The 20,120-nt window shown below is 39.4% G+C and overlaps 1 long non-coding RNA gene across 1 annotated transcript in view; it reads left to right on the forward strand.

Annotated features, from left to right (window-relative positions):
* Positions 1–20,120, forward strand: part of LOC114644561 (uncharacterized) — a 204,014-nt gene that overhangs the window by 5,255 nt on the left and 178,639 nt on the right. Inside the window, exon 2 of the long non-coding RNA XR_007936450.1 lies at positions 13,985–14,011. This is a non-coding gene — a long non-coding RNA (uncharacterized LOC114644561). The remainder of the gene's footprint in view (positions 1–13,984; positions 14,012–20,120) is intronic.

Raw genomic sequence — 20,120 nt, forward strand, 5'->3', positions numbered from 1 at the left:
GAGAGCATGGCCAAAGGAGTAATACTTAAAGCTTGTAAACATGCCTAAATTGTTGAATTTAATAGGGCAATAAAGATAAATGGAGAAGAAAAAGAAATACGGAGATAATTATTTCTTCTTATTCTAAAATATTATTGATTAGATCCTGCCAGGTTTTGAAAAATTTCTGTACATATCCTCTAACTGTGAATTAGATTTTTTCCTATTTCAAATAATATAAAACATCGGTTTCCCACTGACTTATTAGAGGAGAATTAGGATTCTTCCAATTTAACAAAATAAGTTTGCGTGCCAAAAGTGTAGTGAATGCAATCACCGTTTGCTTGTCCTTCTCCAATTCAAGTCCATCTGGAAGAACACCAAACACAGCTGTTAATGGGTTAGGAGGGATTGTGACCCCAAGGCTGTCTGAAAGGCACATAAAAATTTTGGTCCAAAATGATGTTAGTTTGGTGCAGGCCCAGAACATGTGACCCAGTGAGGCAGGAGCTTGGTTGCAGCATTCATAGGTTGGATCTTGCCCTGGAAACATTTTGGACAGTTTTAAGCGAGACAGATGAGCTCGATATATCATTTTGAGTTGAATAATTCAATGATTTGCGCATATGGAGCTCGAGTGAATTCTCTGCAATGCTGCCTTCCACTCCCTTTCTGATATATTAATTAAGAGATCTTTTTTCCATTGTCCTCTTGGATCTTTGAAAGGAAGGGACTGTAAAATAATTTTATATATTGCAGAAATGGTGTCTAAGTCCTCGAAATTGAGCAGTATTTTTTCCAGCATGGTGGAGGGTACCAGATGAGGAAAATCGGGCAGGTTCTGTTTAACAAAGTTTCTAATTTGAAGATAGTGAAAGAAATGTGTAGCTGGAAGGTTAAATGTGGAATGTAATTGTTCAAAGGATGCAAAGATATTGTCTATATAAAGATCTCTGAGCAATTTAATCCCAAATATTTTCCAGATATTAAAAACTAGATATGTTTGCGAGGGTTGAAAGAGGTGGCTCTCTTGCAAAGGTGCCACAGATAAAAGATTCTCCATCTTAAAATGCTTTCTAAATTGGTTCCATATTCTTAGTGAGTAAAGCACAATTGGGTTATTAGTATATTTGAAATAACTTGCATTTATTGGGGCGCAGAGCAGGGAATATAAAGAAGTACTACAGGATTTTACTTCTATTGCAGACCAAGCCTTTGTATGTTCATCTATTTGTGTCCACGTTTTTATAGCTTGTATGTTCGCTGCCCAGTAATAAAACTGAAAATTAGGTAAAGCCATGCCACCTTCTGCCAGAGGTCTTTGTAGGGTCGCTCTACAGATATGTGAATGTTTTGAGTTCTAAATAAATGAGGTTATGGTTGAATCTAATTGCTTAAAAAATGATTTATTGATGTATATGGAATGTTTTGAAATAAAAAAAGAAGCTTAGGAAGGATATTCAACTTAACAACGTTAATTCTTCCGGCTAGAGTGAGATGAAGGGTTGACCATCTATGCAAGTGTTGCTTAATTTTTTCCATACAGACGGCGAAATTTTGTTGATAAAGAGCTTTATGTTTACTTGTGATATTTACCCCTAGGTATTTAAACTGATCTGCTATGGTAAAAGGTAGGGTGTCCAATCTAATATTATATGCTTGTGAATTCACTGGAAAGAGTATACTTTTATTCAAATTAATTCTGAGACCAGAGATCTTTTGAAATTCTGTAAGTGCTGTTAAAACAGCAGGCACAGTGTTTTCTGGGTCTGATATATACAGTACCATATCATCTACATATAGAGAAATTTTCTGTTTCAGTCCTTCTCTGATAATCCCCTTTATCTGATAAGAATTTCAACAGTGGTCCACCAGTGGTTCAAAGCCAATTGCAAACAGCAGTCGTGACAAGGGGCATCCTTGTCTGGTGCCACGTTCTAGTTTAAAGTAGTCTAGTTTAAACAAATGTTGTTAATACAAACTGAAGCTTCTGGATTGGTATACAGTAGTTTGATCCATGCACAAATATCCGGGCCAAACCCAAATTTCTCTAATGTAGTGAAAAGGTAGTTCCATTCAATCATATCAAATGCTTTTTCTGCATCCAATAATAATAATTTCTCTGGGGTGTTTGACTTTGCTGGTGAATATATTACATTAAACAGGCATCGAAGATTGGAAGATAAGTGTCAGCCTTTAATAAATCCAGTTTGATCCTGTGATATTACCGAAAGCAGCACTTTCTCCATCCTTCTAGCTATAATTTTTGAGAGTATCTTAACATCATTATTCAGAAGTGAAATTGGTCTGTATGATGCACATTGTAACAAGTCCTTATTTTGTTTAGGAAAGACGGTGATTAATGCTTGACGAAAGGTTTGAGGTAGAAGTTGATTGTCTCTAGCTTCTGTAAATGTTGCCAATAAGAGGGGAGCTAGCTGAGCGAAGAATTTCTTATAAAATTCTACAGGGTAGCCATCAGGGCTTGCTGATTTCCTGCCTTGAAGTAACTTTATAGCATCAAGTAATTCTGATAGCGTCAGAGGTTTATCCAGTTCCTCAGTACTACAAGTATCTATTTGTGGTGTCTGTAATCCATATTACTAACCGAGAATGCTAAACTGGATGATGGATGCAGGCACATCCGGCAATGGGCCGTAGCTGCAAAAAGACGTACTGCGCAGGCGCAAAAAGAGTCCGCGAGAGTCGGCTGAGGAGCCGAGAAAGGCGGACAAAAGAGGGCGAGAGAGGCGGATGAGGGGCTGCAAGAGGCGGACAAGACCACAGAAAAAAGGAGTGAGCACAGGAAAAATGGAGAAATGAGGCGCAAAGAGCACCGAAAAAAGGAAAAGGCACATAAAAAAGTATTCAAACGCAAGCAAAGCACGAAACACATTGCACACGAAACTAGACCCCAAAAAAAAAAAAAAGAGGCTCGCGCACAACAGCAAGGCACCCCCCCCCCTACAGGCACCGGACGGGACACACACCAAGAGGGGGATTCAACAAGCCCATAGAACACAAAAAAAAGAACACAAAACCACCCCACAGACCCTACAAGCAAGGGACGGGACACACACAAAGAGGGGGATTCAACAACACACAGGAACACAAAAAGAAAGAAGACGCTCGCGCCACAACAATCCTCAACCCACCCCCTCCCCCCCACACACACACACATCCATAAGAAGTGACACCCAAAGCCACATATTCTAAAGTGAACATCAACACCTTCACACTAGACAGCATAGGTGTCAGCATTGGTGGATCTCCTTACAATAAAGCACTATTAACCGTTCAACTGCAGAAAAGGAAACATATTAACAGTGACTGCGATCCTCCTTATTACTTATCCATATTTCGCATGCTGAGAAAGAAACAAGTCATGAATACACGGTCACGGGTACAAAACGAAAAGGAAATGATAACAGGAACAAACACACGAACACGAAAGAAACAACAAAATAGACGGCAATGCAGCATAGGTGGATCTCATTACAATAAGGCACTATTAACCGTTCAACCGCAGAAAAGGCTCCATATTAACAGTGAGTGCAATACTCCTTATTACTTATCCATATTTCTAAAAGAAAAAATGTCTCGACTCCAAAAACGCAAAGCTCAACTAAAGCTTCTAACTAACGATGTACCTAAAAGTAAAAACTTTATGAACTGCATTAGATCCTACAATAGTTCATTTGCTTTTGCATATACCGGAGTAAATATCAGGCCACCAAAAGGCAATGGCCCATACTGCTTTCGCATATGTGCACAAATACTGCATCACATTGGAACAGTGCACCCTGAAACAAATCAACAACGCAAATATGCACAAATCTACATCCTAGATCCACATTACTCAAACTATCAATCAAAGTGCTGCATCGCAACAGGCACGGATTCAAAACGAAACACCTCCCGTCTCAGACATACGTTAATGGCAGCGAAGGCTACAACGGGCTTCTCACACAGCACAGGCAAATCGATTACAGCTCCAAAACAACACGTCCCAAATACTACACATGCAACAACGCGCCTCTCAAACGGCACAAGCAAAACATACACCAGGAACATTCATTCGGATTAATGAATGTCATTTGCAATCATTGTCATTCAGTTCACTTCCCTGAAGAAACAACTGGCAATACAAGTAATACATTTACACGTTGTTGTCAAAAGGGTCAAATTAGACTGCCTCCTTTACATTCATATACTGAATATCTACAGAAGCTTATAACTAACGATGTACCTGAAAGTGAAATCTTTATCAACTACATTAGATCCTACAAATCGGTATTCACTATGAACATTAACGGTGGCACTGCACGTGACATCCATCTTGAAAAAATGTTGTTTATTGATGAATGTTCAATGGCATCCACTTACTCAACACCATTCATAAACTTCTACAAACGTTTATGAATAATAATATTCGATTTGGAGGAAAGGTACTTTTATGAGGAGGAGATTTTAGACAGTGATTAGCTATTCTTCCAGATGCCATGCACTCAGCTATTGTTCAGTGCACCTTAAAATACGCAGACAATTGGCATTGCTTTCAAAAGATACAGTTAGTAAAAAAGATACGATGTCCAGAACCAGATCATAACAATTGCTTATTACAACTGAGAGATGGTACACTCACCAATACAGATGGACTTCAGCCACATATTATTACAATTCCTCAAGCCTTTATCTGCGACGACTTAGTTACAGAGACATTTGGAACAGCAATCTCATTAGACCAAATGCCCCTTTTAACACAACGCACTATATTATGTCCAAAAAATATTAATGTGGAAAACATTAATACCCAAGTCATTCCATTACTTCCTGGAGAGACACAACTCTTTCTAAGCTCTGACAAACTTGACTCTGATCACAACAATAACCATCTTAAATGATCTTACAAGTTCTGAGCTGGAATTACCTTTTACACTTAAACGGCGTGTACAAAGAAATTTTCAAATAAACCTTTACACTGTGCCACACACTTTATTGTTTGCTTTCTATTTGCATCATCTACACCGTCACACTATTCTATATCTCATTCATACATCACGCTCTTTGTCATTCCCAACACCAGGGGTTGGCGAGCGAAGCGAGCAGGGGGCGGAGCCCCCTAGTGTATCCAGAAATGCATTAGATTGTTTGTTGTCTTCTTTAAACTCAGTAGACTATAAGGTTTTATAGTAGTCTCTAAATGTGTGCATTATATTTTTATGATCAATGATTTAATCTGGCGGCACGGTGGCGCAGTGGGTAGCGCTGCTGCCTCGCAGTTAGGAGACCTGGGTTCGCTTCCCGGGTCCTCCCTGCATGGAGTTTGCATGTTCTCCCCGTGTCTGCGTGGGTTTCCTCCGGGTGCTCCAGTTTCCTCCCACGGTCCAAAGACATGCAGGTTAGGTGGACTGGTGACTCTAAATTGGCCCTAGTGTGTGCTTGGTGTGTGGGTGTGTTTGTGTGTGTCCTGCGGTGGGTTGGCACCCTGCCCAGGATTGGTTCCCTGCCTTGTGCCCTGTGTTGGCTGGGATTGGCTCCAGCAGACCCCCGTGACCCTATGTTTGGATTCAGCGGGTTGGAAAATGGATGGATGGATGATTTAATCTCCATTTGTGTTGATAATTACTGGTATTGCATTGTGAACTTCTTGCTTGTGGATTTGTTGAACTAAAAGCTTATTAGCTTTCTCTCCGTGTTCATACTAATGATGTCTTGATTTATAAATAAGTTGTTCAGTTTCTTTAGTTGTCAAGATGTTGAGTTCTGTATGCAGAGCCTGCCTTTTCCTACGAAGAGCCTCACTTGGACATCTGGCTTGTTCTTCATCTATTCTAGTAATTTCGCTTCTTAGCTCTGACACTTTCTTGGTTTCTGATTTATTTCTGTGGGAAAGATATGAAATAATCTGTCCTCTTAAGAAGGCCTTTAGAGTTTCCCAGAGTGTTCCTGCAGAAACCTCTGTGGACGTGTTTGTCTCTAGGAAGAAACTGATTTGTTTGGATATAAATTCTGTACAGTTCCTGTCTGCTAATAGAAGTGGGTTAAGATGCCATCTGTGAGGTGAGTGTGAGGAGCTTAATGATTTTAGTTCCAAGACCAGAGGTGCATGGTTATAGATAACATTTGTGTCATATTTGCAAAATGTAATCGTAGGCAATAAATTATTATCTATAAAGAAATAATCAATTCTTGAGTAGCTATGATGCACTGGTGAGTAGAATGAATATGTTCTTGAGTTTGGGTTTAGAAACCTCCAGGGGTCTGATAAGTTGTGGTCAGTTACAAACTGTATAATTGTCTTTGCAGTGTTAGATGTCGTTCCCCCCCTGTGACAGGAGTCCTATCTAAGAGTTGATTTAAAACACAATTAAAGTCCCCAGCCATTATAATTTTATGAGTGTTCATATTGGGAATGAATGCAAATAGATTTTGCATGAATTCCTTATGCACATTGGGTGCATAAACATTTATCAAAATCACTTTACAGTTAAATAAGATGCCCATGACCATCACATATTTCCCTTCAGGGTCCGATACTACATCTGATGCTACAAATGGGACTGTTCTGTGTATGAGAATTCCCACCCCTCTAGTTTTCTTTGTAAAGCTAGAATGGAACATTTGGCCAGTCCAGTCTTTTTGTAGTCTGAACTGATCGTTGGTTAGTAAGTGGGTCTCCTGTAAAAATACTATTTTAGCGTTTAAGCCTGTTAGGTGAGAGCATACTTTCTTTCTCTTTAATTCATGATTCAGGTCTTTTTGCAACATTCTTGCATGCAGACTTTGAAAATAAAATCGCAAAAGAGAGATTGCATTTTCATTTTATGATTTTAATTTTCCTTTTTGCAGAAAATACCTCCTATTGATACTAACATCTTGGAGCAAACTAAAGTACAGCGTATCGCTCCTTAAGGATTAACAGTGAACACATTTAATAACATTTACATTCATGAACAGCAAACGTGGCCATAATAGCGCATGTATATATCTGAATAGAAGTTGAAGTGACTGTAATATGCACATTAATCAATGCAAGAAAGAGAACAACTTTCTTTGTCAGTAATGCACAACATACAGTTAGAAAAGGTAGCAGCAAACTTTAAGTTGAAAACACAAACAATAGGTGAACAAAAACGCTGTGCAAGCACTATACTCCTATGGGGTGTTTCTTGCCCAGACTGAGCATGAAGCAGGGAATTGTGCACAGGTATAATATGTTTTTAGGTGTTCCTACTTAATGTATTTTGTGTTAAACACAAAAATAGTACAGGTTGTGACCTTTTAATTAAGAATAATGCAGATTGTGCTACTGATAAAGTTGGATTAAGACATCCCCAGCTCTCTCACTACCCCCATTATGAACATCACATGTCAATAATAAATCAGGTACAGGTATTGAAGTAGGAAAAAAAAACTTCAAAACTTTATATCAGATCAATATGACCTTCTTTTTTTGTTCATTACATGGTTGGCACCAAAATGAATTTGGCAGGTGGGGTCTGGAGTATCACAGGGAATGATGCATGATTGCAAATAAAGCATTTTAATTCACAGCACATATGCCTGAGAGTGCATAAACAACAACAAAGATGTGCAAACAGATCTTTGTCATACAGAATACAATGGTGTTTGTTCACATGATAGTAAGACAAAGGCAGGTTGTGTCGATTAAATGCATGTCACCAGCACACATTCTAAAAACCAACATACAACATTCAATATACAGCACAGTGCAACAATTAAACAAAATTGAACAATGTAAAAAATAGTTCTGCCTACCACTGCATGCTGCTTGAATAAGCTGTTAATACTTAGCTATCAAAAGTAAAATTACACCAGGCTTATTGCTTAGTATAAAACCAAATGTTAAACCACTGAACTTACCTTTTGAAGCAGTGAACCTGAAGAGTCTATAAACTATACTTCAGTTGAAGTTACAGAATATGTTCAAAGTCTCTCTTCAATTTTTTCTTTCGCTTCACCACTAAGCTCTTGCTTCAAATTACCATCTATTTTCTCTTTTATGGCCCGGTAACACATCAAATAGCCAATATCATAAAAATGACTTATTCAACACCTGTCATGTTTGTGCCAAACCCACTTGTACTTTTGTTTTAAAGTAGTAAAGGCCACTTTGCAAGCAGGGCCCCAGGGTGACCACATGAGTCACCCTGATGGTAGATCCAGGCTTGCATAGATGTATCAGCTTTAATGTTACATTTATGTACTTTGCTTAAAACAATTCTAATAACGAACTGTACAAAACAATTAGTACATTCTAATATAAATGTGTTGTGACTACATTGTATTTGTATGATGAACAAAAGAATGATCAGAGTTTGCAGATGATGATTTAGCTCTAAAAAGTATAAAATCATAATAAAATCAGCATCGATGAAACAGGGTCTTATATCTTTAATACCAAAACCAAATATACAGACCTCTGCCATGTGGGTAATTGGCACTCTACTACACTTTTAAATTCAGATTACAGATTACTAGCATCTCTGTATTCAAATAGACTTAAATCTTGTTTAGAAGATATCATTTCTAATATCCAGTCTGGCTTTATGAAAGGGAGGCATATATGCAGTAACATTAGACTAATTCTAGACATTTTAGATTATCCAGACTTTATAAAATTTGTGAATTTCCCATCGGGATTAATAAAGTATCTATCTATCTATCTATCTACCTAAATCAAGAAGCACTCATTCATTTCTAAACCTCTACAAGGCCTTTACTGAGTAGCACTTCTTTTTTATTTTTGAAGCTTTAAGTAAATTTGGTTTTGGTTATAAGTTAAAACTATGGTATATACTTTTTTTAATGGCATTTATAGTTGCGTGTCTCTATCTTTTGGCACTTCTTCCAGTTTTGTTAATGATAGGGACATTTGTCAGGGCTGTTCTATTTCCCTGTTTCTTTCCTTTTTGGAAGCTGAACTTCTTAATCTGTATGTTACTCATTGCTCCAGGATTGATGGTATTAAGATTGGTGACAACACTCTCAGCCAGTTAGTGGTTGATACCTATCTTTTTCTAAAGGACTAGTCACAGGTATCGGTGGTCTTGAATGGTCTCAGTCTTTTTCAGGGGCTTCTGGTTTGTCAGTGAATGCAAGGAAAAGTGAAATTATGTATGTACATCCTTCAGATAGAAGCACTAGAAATGGAATAGCTGTGAAACACAACATTGGGTATCTTGGTGTTAATACATGCAAAATAAGCTCTAAGTGAATATCTAAAAACTTTGATCCAAAATTAGACCAAATGAAAAAAAAATCTTAGCTGTAGAGAGATCTTACAATTTATGGAAAGGTTCATACTGACAAAGGGTAAAGGCATGTCATGTCTAGTGTACCTGGCACTGTCATTACATGTTGATAAGAGAATGTGTAATTCTCTTGATTGCCAATTGTTTAAGTTTATTTGGGAGAACAAAACTGAATATGTTAAAAGAAATACATTGTTAAAATGTTACAATGATAGTGGTCTTAATGCCTTGGATTTTCAAACAATTAATCAGATATTCAACTTAAATTGGATTAGGAATCTTTTCTCTAACACAGACTCTTCTTGGTACAGGATCCCAAATTTGGTATTTGAACTGTAATTTCAAGTGTAGTAAACTCCCAATCAAACATTCCAATTTTCACAAACAAGCACTCAAATATCATGAACACTGAGTACATATTATCTTGCAACAAATCTTATTTATAAAAGAGTGGGCTGACCAGAACATTCTTTATCTTTCTGACCTTCTTAATGAGCAGGGAGATCGTTACACATTTGTAGATTGAAATATATGAGCATGTACTGATACATTTTATCACACCCACTCACAAAACAAACCACCTGGATTAGGACCCAAGTGTGGCAGGTGACAACTTAGCACCACACTGGAACAGTGTGAGGTTTTTTATGGTGGCTGGTTTGCCAATCCTGCCACCAACCCCTGAATTTCCCTTGTAAGATGGAGGACCTGCTTGCAGGGCTGGATGCAGAGTAATGTCGTACCCAGGACAAAGCAATTGCAGGTTATGGGCCTTGCTCAAGGTTCCCAATGGAGTGGAGTCACTTCTGGCATTTATGGGATTTGAACCAGCAACCATCTAATTGCCAGTGCAGATCCCTAGCCTCAGAGCCACCACTCTGCCCACCTGAAATATGAGTTTTATAAATTCACCTTGACTTGTGAATTCTCAGTCAGGCAGTGAAGTAGTTTGTTCAAATGTATTGAAAATGATATGTCGCTTCTGAATTCTTTAATTCCATTATCAAATTTCAATGCGTATACCTTGAAAGACATGCGTAAATGCAATATTTGATAGGCTGTGCAAAGTGAAATGAAAGACTCCCAAACTAAATGCAGGTTGTGAACTCAACATGGTAGTTACTGTTTAAAGATTAATCTTTCATAGACAAGTATAGACCATTGGGTCACGGGGTCTGCTGGAGCCAATCCCAGCCAACACAGGACGCAAGGCAGGAAACAAACCCCGGGCAGGGTGCCAGCCCACCACAGCGCACAGTGGGGACAATTTAGGATCGGCAATGCACCTAACGTGCATGTCTTTGGACTGTGGGAGGAAACCCATGCAGACACGGGGAGAACATGCAAACTCCATACAGGGAGGACCCGGGAAGCGAACCCTTAAAGGCGAGACAGCAGCGCTACCACTGTGCCACCCTGCCACCCCTAAATTTGAAGCAATTTAATAAATTGTATTACTTCAGTAATTTCTGTAGGTGTAGAACAAATAACTAAGCAGTCTGTCTCTTAAGATTAATAGCATGACCTTGTAGAATCCCCAGTAAATTAGTGATCTTTCAGATTGTTTAAAGGAAGAGATTATGACACCACCTTGGCCCAAGGTTTATTTACAAAGCATTTTTGATGCCAGAAGTAACAATATGCTATCAGCATCCAACTGTATGTTGTATTTCACACTCATAAGTCCTGAAAATGATAAAATAAGTTACACAACAAAGGCAACACTGCATATAAACGTAATACACATTTTAGAGTAAGACAGCTGTCACCAATTATAGGCAAATTAATGTTTATTTTAGGCAATAAAAATGTATTTCAACAGTTTTGAGGTATTGTTAAATTGATCTGAATTAAGGTAAAGCTTAGTGTGAGAAATGAGGTGTCTCACTGTCTCTGCCTTCATTGTCTGCTGTACTGGGTCATATGATATCTAAAACAGTAAACTAAGCTTAAATACAATGCCATTTTTGTAGAGCAGTTAAAAGAAATATACATTATTAAAGACTTAATTTGTTTTTGTCCTTCATCTTATTCCTAATTGTCCACTCCCATCTGCAATTCAAAAGTTATGTTCTCCACCACAAAAGGTTTACTTGGGCTAAACACAAGAGTGCAGGCTGCCTGGAAGGAGTGATGAAAAACAATGGTGGCATGACATAGGAAGTCGAACACAGTAGCAATGTGTAGCAATCCTTTGTAAAGGATTCAATACCAAACCGCTAAATACATTAACAATGGCTAAGGGTACTTTAGCCTCAGCTTCTCCCCACAGCAAGGCCTAAACTTCTGAATACCTTAAGGCCAGAAGCCTGCTCCTGCTGGGATCACAGAACAGCCTGCTGCTGGTTCGCTACCTTTGAAAGGGTGTAACCTGGGTTAGAGTTGCTAGTGACAGTAAACAATAAGGCTGTTTCAGTGAGATAATACCCAAACTTTATTTCAATCTAAACTCTAAACTTAAACCAGGCTTATCAAATGTTAGTTAAAGTAATGGTTAAAAACATAACCTGAGCAATTCAAATCAGAGTCACACATCAAGCTTCATGTCAGGTAGTCAGTTTGCTTTTTGTTATTAAAATCTTTTTTCTACTTAAGCTTGATGTGATGCTTGCAAGAGTAAGAATGGGTTGTAGATGGCTAGTCTCACAGAAATCTCTCTCTCTATAGTAGTTGTAATGTCTCTGAAACTACTTTTAAACTCCTTTTCTTTTTAGAGATCATTTGACAAAATCAGAGACTATAAAAACACCAGAAGGAAAGAAAACAACAGTGCATGCAGCTGAATCACTGCATGAAATTTTATAGACAGTCATTTTGGTGTCACCTGTTGAAGTCAACACCTCCAGTAATGCCACTGGTTATTTTTCTTTTGTCATTCCAATTGGAGTCTCATAGTCAGTAGCAGGATTTGAACAAACAACTCCAGCCTTAACCATTACACCACACTGCCTTCTAATAAAGGATACATTTCCATGGTCTGGTTACTTGTCAGTTAAATAACTTATAGCTAATTATGAGAAACATGTTAACTTCAACATCCCCAAAAGTCCCTATTTGGCATGCTTCTTACAAGCACATATAACTAGTTAGATTATCTCAGCTTAAACATATCTTCTTATATATTACACTACCGTGGCTGTTCGTTTGTCTGTCCAGGATTTTAAATCACATGTAGCTTGTAAACCGTTTCACCTGTTGACCTGAAATTTGGTACACATACACTACGTGACGTCTACTATCCGCTCTCGGGGTGATGATTTTTATTATTCTTTTTTTAAAATTGTATTTTATTGTAGAGTCAACTCTCGGCAGCGCGCAGCAGGGCAGCAGGGTAGCCGTGCGGCGCATACATACGTGCACCGTTCTCATCCCTACCACCTTTGCCGTCACTTCCTCTACCTCTTCATATCTTAAATCATTCTTGAGGCAGATTGAAGACTTAAGTGCTAGCTTAAGTGAAAAATTAAGAAAAACGTACTAAGTAATTGCAACACAAAAACTAACTTAATCAGTTTTAACGCAAAAAGATGCAGAGGAAAGAAGAGAAGCAGCAGGCCACTAGGGTTGAGAAAAGAAGAGCTGCTCAGGAAACAACAAGTGCATCAACCTCTGAGGAAAGGAATGGTAAACATACAGAGAAAGAGGATGAAAACTAGGAATGCTCAAGTCAAGTGTATTGTGCCGTTACTGGTACATATATAAAATAACACTCTTTTTAGTGTTGACTTTTTACATTTGCATATCTCCCAATGTTTTTCAATTTACTTGCATGCATCCCAGAATTCTTTATCTATTAAAACACTCATTGTCATTTCTAAGAGTCATTCTCTGACCAAACCTTCTGTCTAAAAGGCACGTGTCTGTCAAATCCTGTAAAAAAGAATGTTTGCTCCCCCAGTTTACTCACTTTATCTAAATAATCCTATAATAAACCTAATATCCACAGAAATTAAATACTATAAGTCTTGTTATTCTTTTGCTGATACACCATGCATGGTTAGTAAGCTTATCTGAGTGCATGTGACATCACTGTGTCATGGTCGCATAGTTTCTTAGGGAGTGAGCATTGTGTTTAATAAATGTCTGCACTTTGTTTTTAAAGAAAAAAAGACTTTTTCTTACATCCAAGGGCAGTGGAAACTGATTCAGTAGAGGATGTTGTAGTCTGATGTCCTTGTAGTTAAATCATGGCTGCATCAACCTCAAAAAGGTCTTTTGAGTTTAAGTGAAAGTCTATTCTATTAAGGAGTTTTTAAGCATATGGAGCAAGGGACTCGTTGAATATGAAGTTATAGAAAGACTTTTGGGTAAAGAGTCATGTGTGAAAGGAAGAATGGTCAATGTAGAGTAATAGAGGGAGACTAGAGGAGAGAAAAAGAGTGTAAGTGAGTGAGCAACCCCATCTTATAGAGAGAGTTTATAAGCCTGTGTAGGTCATGAAAGGCAACAGAGTTTGTCGTCTTTTTTAAATTTTACTTTGTATTTTGATCCTCTTTGTTTATATAAGGGCACACCACCTTTGATACATTGACCCTCACTCTGGCTGTGCTAAGATTCTGGAAATACTCTCTCTCTCTCTCTCTCTTTCTCTTTCTGTCTCCCTCTGTCTTTTCTGTTACAGTACATAATAAGAATTATCTTATTTCACTAATCCAGTTGTAGGGTTTAGTTAGATCCCTTATTAATGGCTGATTGCTTATGTGTTTTCTTATCTTTTCATATGATAGGTGGATCCAAAGAAGACCATGGGAACAGTGAGTATACATTAATACATTCTGTTTTCGCCATATCTGCCAACATTTACAGTTGAATATAAAGTACTGTATTTTAACTTGAAATTGTGCTCTTCATGAATTAGTATTTTATTTAACAGTATAAAATAAAACAAAATCTTGCCAAAAATTGTAATAGTAATTACGAGATTTCATTTTGAAAGGAGCATGCGCTCCATGAAGAACAGTTTTTTATATTTCAACTGATAGACTACAGGCACACAAACCTCAAAACAGGTGTTTGAAGGAAAAAATAGTTGAGAAAAATAACAATTATCTTTATTTTGAATGCAGATTTAACCACTTGAAACAAAGAGCTAGGAAGGCAGCACATGATAAATTGTCTGTATTGACCCTTCTACTCCGTTGGGCCCTTAAGCAAGACCTGTAACCTGCAATTGTTCCGTCCTGGGTTTGATGTTAATCTGCATTCATTCCTTAAGTGGGTCACGGCGCTTTGATCAGGTGGTGATGGCGCAGATTGCCACCACAGAAAACGGAAAAAGAACAGAAGAGAAAGTATTGGTTAAAACTGATTTCGGATCCACCATGAATGATAATGACAATTAATTGAATATACAGAGCATCAGCATTAAATAAAATGAAGCTATGAGAAAGCCATGTTAAAGTAATGTGTTGTGAGAAGGAACAGGTCATAATCCAATACAACATCATCATGGCACGAGCATACATGGCTGCCAATAGAAGTCAGTCACTGGTGTTTATCAATGATATGACTGCTGGCAGAATCAGCAGAATGAATTCTGAAGTATACAGAGCTCTATACTGTCTGCTCAGATTCAGACAAATGCAGCAAAACTGATAGGATGATGCTTCCCAGTAAAGATGGACAATGAGCCAAAACATACTATGACAGCAAACCAAGTGCTTTTCAATGCAAAGTAGTGGAATCAATCAATCAATCAATCAATCAACTGGCCTCAACCAAATTTTACATGCATTTTACTTGCTGAAGACAAAACTGCACTTGAAGACAGCTGCGGTAAAGACCTGGCAAAGCATCACTAGAGTGGAAATCCAGCATGGCTATGGATTTCCGAATTCAGGCAGTCGTTGACTATAAAGGATTTTCAACCAAAAAGAAAAAGAGCCTCCCAATGGCCAGTCCAGGCCTGGACAGAAATTACAAACTGCTAAGAATTCTAAAAATGAAAACTATACCCTAATTTAATGCTTCTAATGCTTCTCTCTTGATATTAAGGTCTAGCTTTCTAGACTCTTTTACTCTGAAGCATACACTTTATAATCATTGTACTCTTCTATATACTTTAGAAACAATATACTTTTCAGTTGTTCCTTACTTATTGCATATTGTAACGTGTGAATCCCTGTCTTGCACCCCAAAACACGAGGTTGAGTCTCATTACTTTAGCGAAATCAACTTTATTCCACTTGAAACAGGAACAGCACGGTTATTTATTGTAGCGGGATCTACCACTCTGCTATACACAGACCCAGCAATCAGGCAGGGTTGTGACCAGGTTAGAGGCCAAGTAATCTTGTTCCCTGCATTTATAATGTTCCTTGCATCACCCATCAACAGCAAGCGCTTGTAGCACAACCGTGATTAACTTGGATCTGCTTTAGCTGCGAGCTGTTGAAGTGTTGGGAGCCCGCGGTTGCCCCGGCAACAGATAAACTGTCTTCCACAGACCGGGCAATCGCACTTCGGGACACTCTTCAGTGTGTCATCCCATTAGGGGGTGTCCAAAAAGAGTTTAGAAACCTTACATCTCCCCCCTCAGCTTTGTCTACACCGGTGTGGGCAAAGTGAGCATCCAAGTCGGGCTTGGCTAGGCAGGAGAGAACATCACCATCGATGTGTGCAACACCGGGATGTTGGCGACATTCAAAAGCAAAGCCTGTAAACAGATAGACCACTGGGTGAGCCGGGCATTTGTATCCTTCTGTTTGTACAGCCATTACAGCAGGGCGTGGTCAGTCACCAGGGTAAATCGTCCTCCCCAGAGATAGTAACGGAGGGCCTCCACCGCCCACTTAATCACTAAACACTCCATTTCAATTGTTAAATAATTACGTTCCTTGAGTAGCAGCTTTCTGCTGAGAAATGTGATGGGGTGCTGTTCCCTCTCAAAATATTGCAAGAACACTGCTCCAAAACCTAAAGTGCTAGCATCTGTTTGCAGAATAAATTCCTTTAAAAAAGCCTGGATTGCACAGAACTGGGAATGATGCTAAAGCGGCTTTTAGGTCCGCAAAAGCTCTCTCACAGGCATTAGTCCAGACAACACTACGATTCTTTCTGCCCTATGTCAAGTCAGTGAAGGGGGGGGGCTGGGTGGGGGGATTGGCCTGATGCGCAAAATTGGGAATGAACTGGCTGCAATACCCTTTAAGTGCGAGGAAGGCATGAACCTGCCTCTGTGTTTTGGGATGGGATATGCAAGCACCTCCCCCATCTTGTCCATTTTAGACTTGAGCAAACCCTTCCCATGGAATATCCTAGATAGTGGGTTTCAGACATACCCAGCTTGCACTTCTACGGGTTGGCCAACAATCCCGCCAGCTGTAAACTGTCAAGCACTGCCCAAAGGTGGATAAGATTCCCAGTCATTACTAAAAATGACCACATCATCAAGATTGACATCTGTGTACGTGGAATGGGGACGTAGGATCTGGTCCATCATTCGTTGAAAGGTCAGCGGTGTGCCATGGAGACCAAAAGGGAGTACTGTAAATTCAAACAACTCGTCCGGAGTGGCAAACATGGTTTTCTCGCAACTGGACTCCACCAAGGGGACCTGCCAATAACCCTTCATGATGTCACTGGTGAAGACATATGAAGCCTGCCCGAGCTCTTCCAACAACTCGTCTACATGCGGCATCTGGTATGCATCAAACTTGGAAATCTTATTCAAATGCCTAAAATCAATACAGAACTGAACCGAACCATCAGACTTTGAAATGAGTACAATTTGGCCCCCTCCATTCAGTTTTGCTTGGCCGAATAATGTCTAATTGAAGCATCTGTTGGACTTCCTCATGTATCACTTTCCTTGTTGCCTCTGGTAGGCGATATGGGAGTACCTGTGTAGTAAAACTGGGTGGAGTGACAATCCTGTGTTCTGCAATTGTCATCCGGCCAGGTGTGGCTGAGAAGACGTCCAAGTTCCCCTCGATCAGCAATAGTAATTCCGCTTTCTGGGTGTCAGGTCCCCAATAGTGACCTCAGTCTTGGATGCAGCTGCAGCAGTGACCAGGGGCCTCATGTATAAACGGTGCGTACGCACAGAAATGTTGCGTACGAACCTTTCCACGCTCAAATCGCGATGTATAAAACCTAAACTTGGCGTAAAGCCACGCACATTTCCACGGTAACTCATTCCTTGGCGTACACAATTTATCCGCCCGGTTTTGCAGACTGGCGGCACCCAGTGTCAAAGCAGTGCTACTGTTCCTGTGTGATCACCCTTTCTTTCTTAAATCCACATTCCTGGCACGGCTTTATAAATACACTGAAATTAACTGCATATTGTTTATTAGTGTAATGCATCTGATTGTAATTAACCTGCAGCAATATAATGGTCCAGGGAATAGCCATAGTATTCCAAATACCATAACTGCTTTAGCGTTGTAACTCTCACTGCATCTTCTTTCAGCTGATCCCGTTAAGGGTTGCCACAGCAGATCATCTTTTCCCACATTACTCTCACTGCACCACTCGGAGTATTTATATCACTGTATCTGAGTGGGAAATCACAGCAGCAGCTGATTGGAAAGAGAATTATCGGTACACAGCATGAAGCAGATGCTGCCTGAGCCACAGCAAACGCTTTAGTCCCTGTACGGACTTCGCGGTTTAGAAACAGTTTCATCCCAAGAACTCTAAACGCACTAAATCAGTCCATCAAGTGCTCCTTGTAGAAATGTTTGGACTTATAAGTACAATTACCCCACTGTAAACTTGCACTACAGTTATAATATTGCACAACCTGCGCCACTTTATAAAGCGCGTATTTACATGTGATGACGGTATTCATTTCTAAGACGAAATGCAGCAAAACATGTTGATTATATTATACAGATAAAACTTTAACTTCATTTAAATAATCTGTATTGTTAATAATTAAACATGTGAGGACACGGTGCCGCAGCGCTAGCTAGTTCAGTAATTGTTCCTGCCTTGCGCTGTATTATTGCTGGTGCTGACGCGACACTGGAAAGATAGACGGATATAATAATTAAACACGTACTACTAAGATATTTCAATGTTCCTTAAAAGTTTTGAAGAATCGAAGTTCTAAGCTTACAGATGGCTTCACGTCTATTACATAGCTTATTGTGTGGCGATTGAGTTTTTGGAGAAAGAAAAGTAAGGACAGGAATTGGAGGTTAGTACGTTTGAAAGAGACAGTACTGCTGTGATAAATTATTTCATTGAAGGTTGCGCATGGCGCAGCAAGCCTCTTGCGTGAGACATGAACAAGCACTGCGCCACCGTGTTCCCATGTTTAATAACATACTTTCATTCCTATCATCATGAAAAAGATATCACGTATACATCTCAGTATTTTAATTATTCAGAGAGCTGTAATATCAAGAATGTAATGGATTATGTGTCCTGTCGGAGAAAGAGAAAGCCCGTTTAAAAAGCAGGTAGTGATTCATACACATAGAGCACATAGAAGATCAAATACAGAACAAAGCATTTAACATGCCACTTTAGTTACAATGGGATTTGAGAAACTGGTAAATTAAACGATTTTAAGATGAAGTTTATGATGTTCTACTTTAATGGCAAAATAAACTACGTGACTAAAGTGGAAATTTCGAGATTAAAGTTGACATTTCGTGCTTTTTTCCCCACTGTGTGCCTTTTTTTTGTCTGTACCCTAATAAGCTTTCATATGACACTCAGACGGTGGGCTACGACTTGCCTTTTCACGGCGACTTTGATATGTGATTTCTTTATTATTTCGGGCACTGTGCGACTTTGTGAAGTTGAGCCTTCGAGTTTCTCCGACACTCTGTCACTCGATCATCTTCCTTTTGTTGATTATACCACTGTTTAAACCAACAAATAGTACGTTTTTCCTTTGCCTCCACTTGGTATTCGCTGAAATTCTTATATTTTCTCCCGTGCTTTTCCCATTGTCTTTTCACAGAAGGCTATTTATATTGATTTGCATATTCAAAGAGGCGTAATTCTGGGAGGAGTTGGGGCGGGACAGAAGGCGCGTGCACGTGCGTTACTTTTCACGCAAATCGGGATTTATGTAGTAGAAGAACATGAAAGTATGCGTTCGCACAGATTCCTGCATCTGGATTTTTCTGTGCATACGCACAATCCCGCTTTTGTGCTTACGCCATGTTATAGTGTGAGTTCTACGCACGGCGTTATACATGAGGCCCCAGGACTTCGTGACAGTTGTGCCACTCCTTTTAAAGATTAACATGCAAAATTTGTATGGTTTCCGCTGCCCAGGAATTATGACTTTATAATTCACAGGGGACATACGCTCTTCTACCACTGCCGGCCCTTTATGTGGTCAGATGGGATCAACACCAGCATGCCATCACCCTTCTTAAACTCATGGAGTTTACTCATCTTGTCATAATGACATTTTTGTGTGTCCTGCTTGTGCTGCTGATGCTCCACCATAATAGAGGACAACCTGACAATCTGCTCTTGCAGCAAAATGACTTGGTCGACAAACCTCCCCCCAGGGGGCGTTTCATGAGTTCCCGTCCATTCATCCTGAATAATGTCCAACACCCTGTGTGGTCACTGGCCAAATAATAGTTCAAAAGGGCTCATCCCAATCGACACTTGTGGGGCCTCCCGAACAGCAAAGAGGAGGAAAGGTACCACAGTATCCCAGGAAGTTGGATCATCATGGGCTATCTGCCGAATCATCTGTTTTAGGGTTTTATTAAATTGTTCAGTCAGGCCATTCATCTGCAGATGATAGACCGTGGAGTGTAACTGCTTAATTCCGAAACCTTCGCATAGCTGCTTCATGATGCGAGACATAAAGGGTGTGCCCTGATCAGTGAGAATCTTGTAAGGGATACCAATAAGTGTGAACATATTCAAGAGTGCTTTTGC

Source organism: Erpetoichthys calabaricus, chromosome 12 (assembly GCF_900747795.2).
Source record: "Erpetoichthys calabaricus chromosome 12, fErpCal1.3, whole genome shotgun sequence".
Taxonomy (NCBI): Eukaryota; Metazoa; Chordata; class Cladistia; order Polypteriformes; family Polypteridae; genus Erpetoichthys; species Erpetoichthys calabaricus.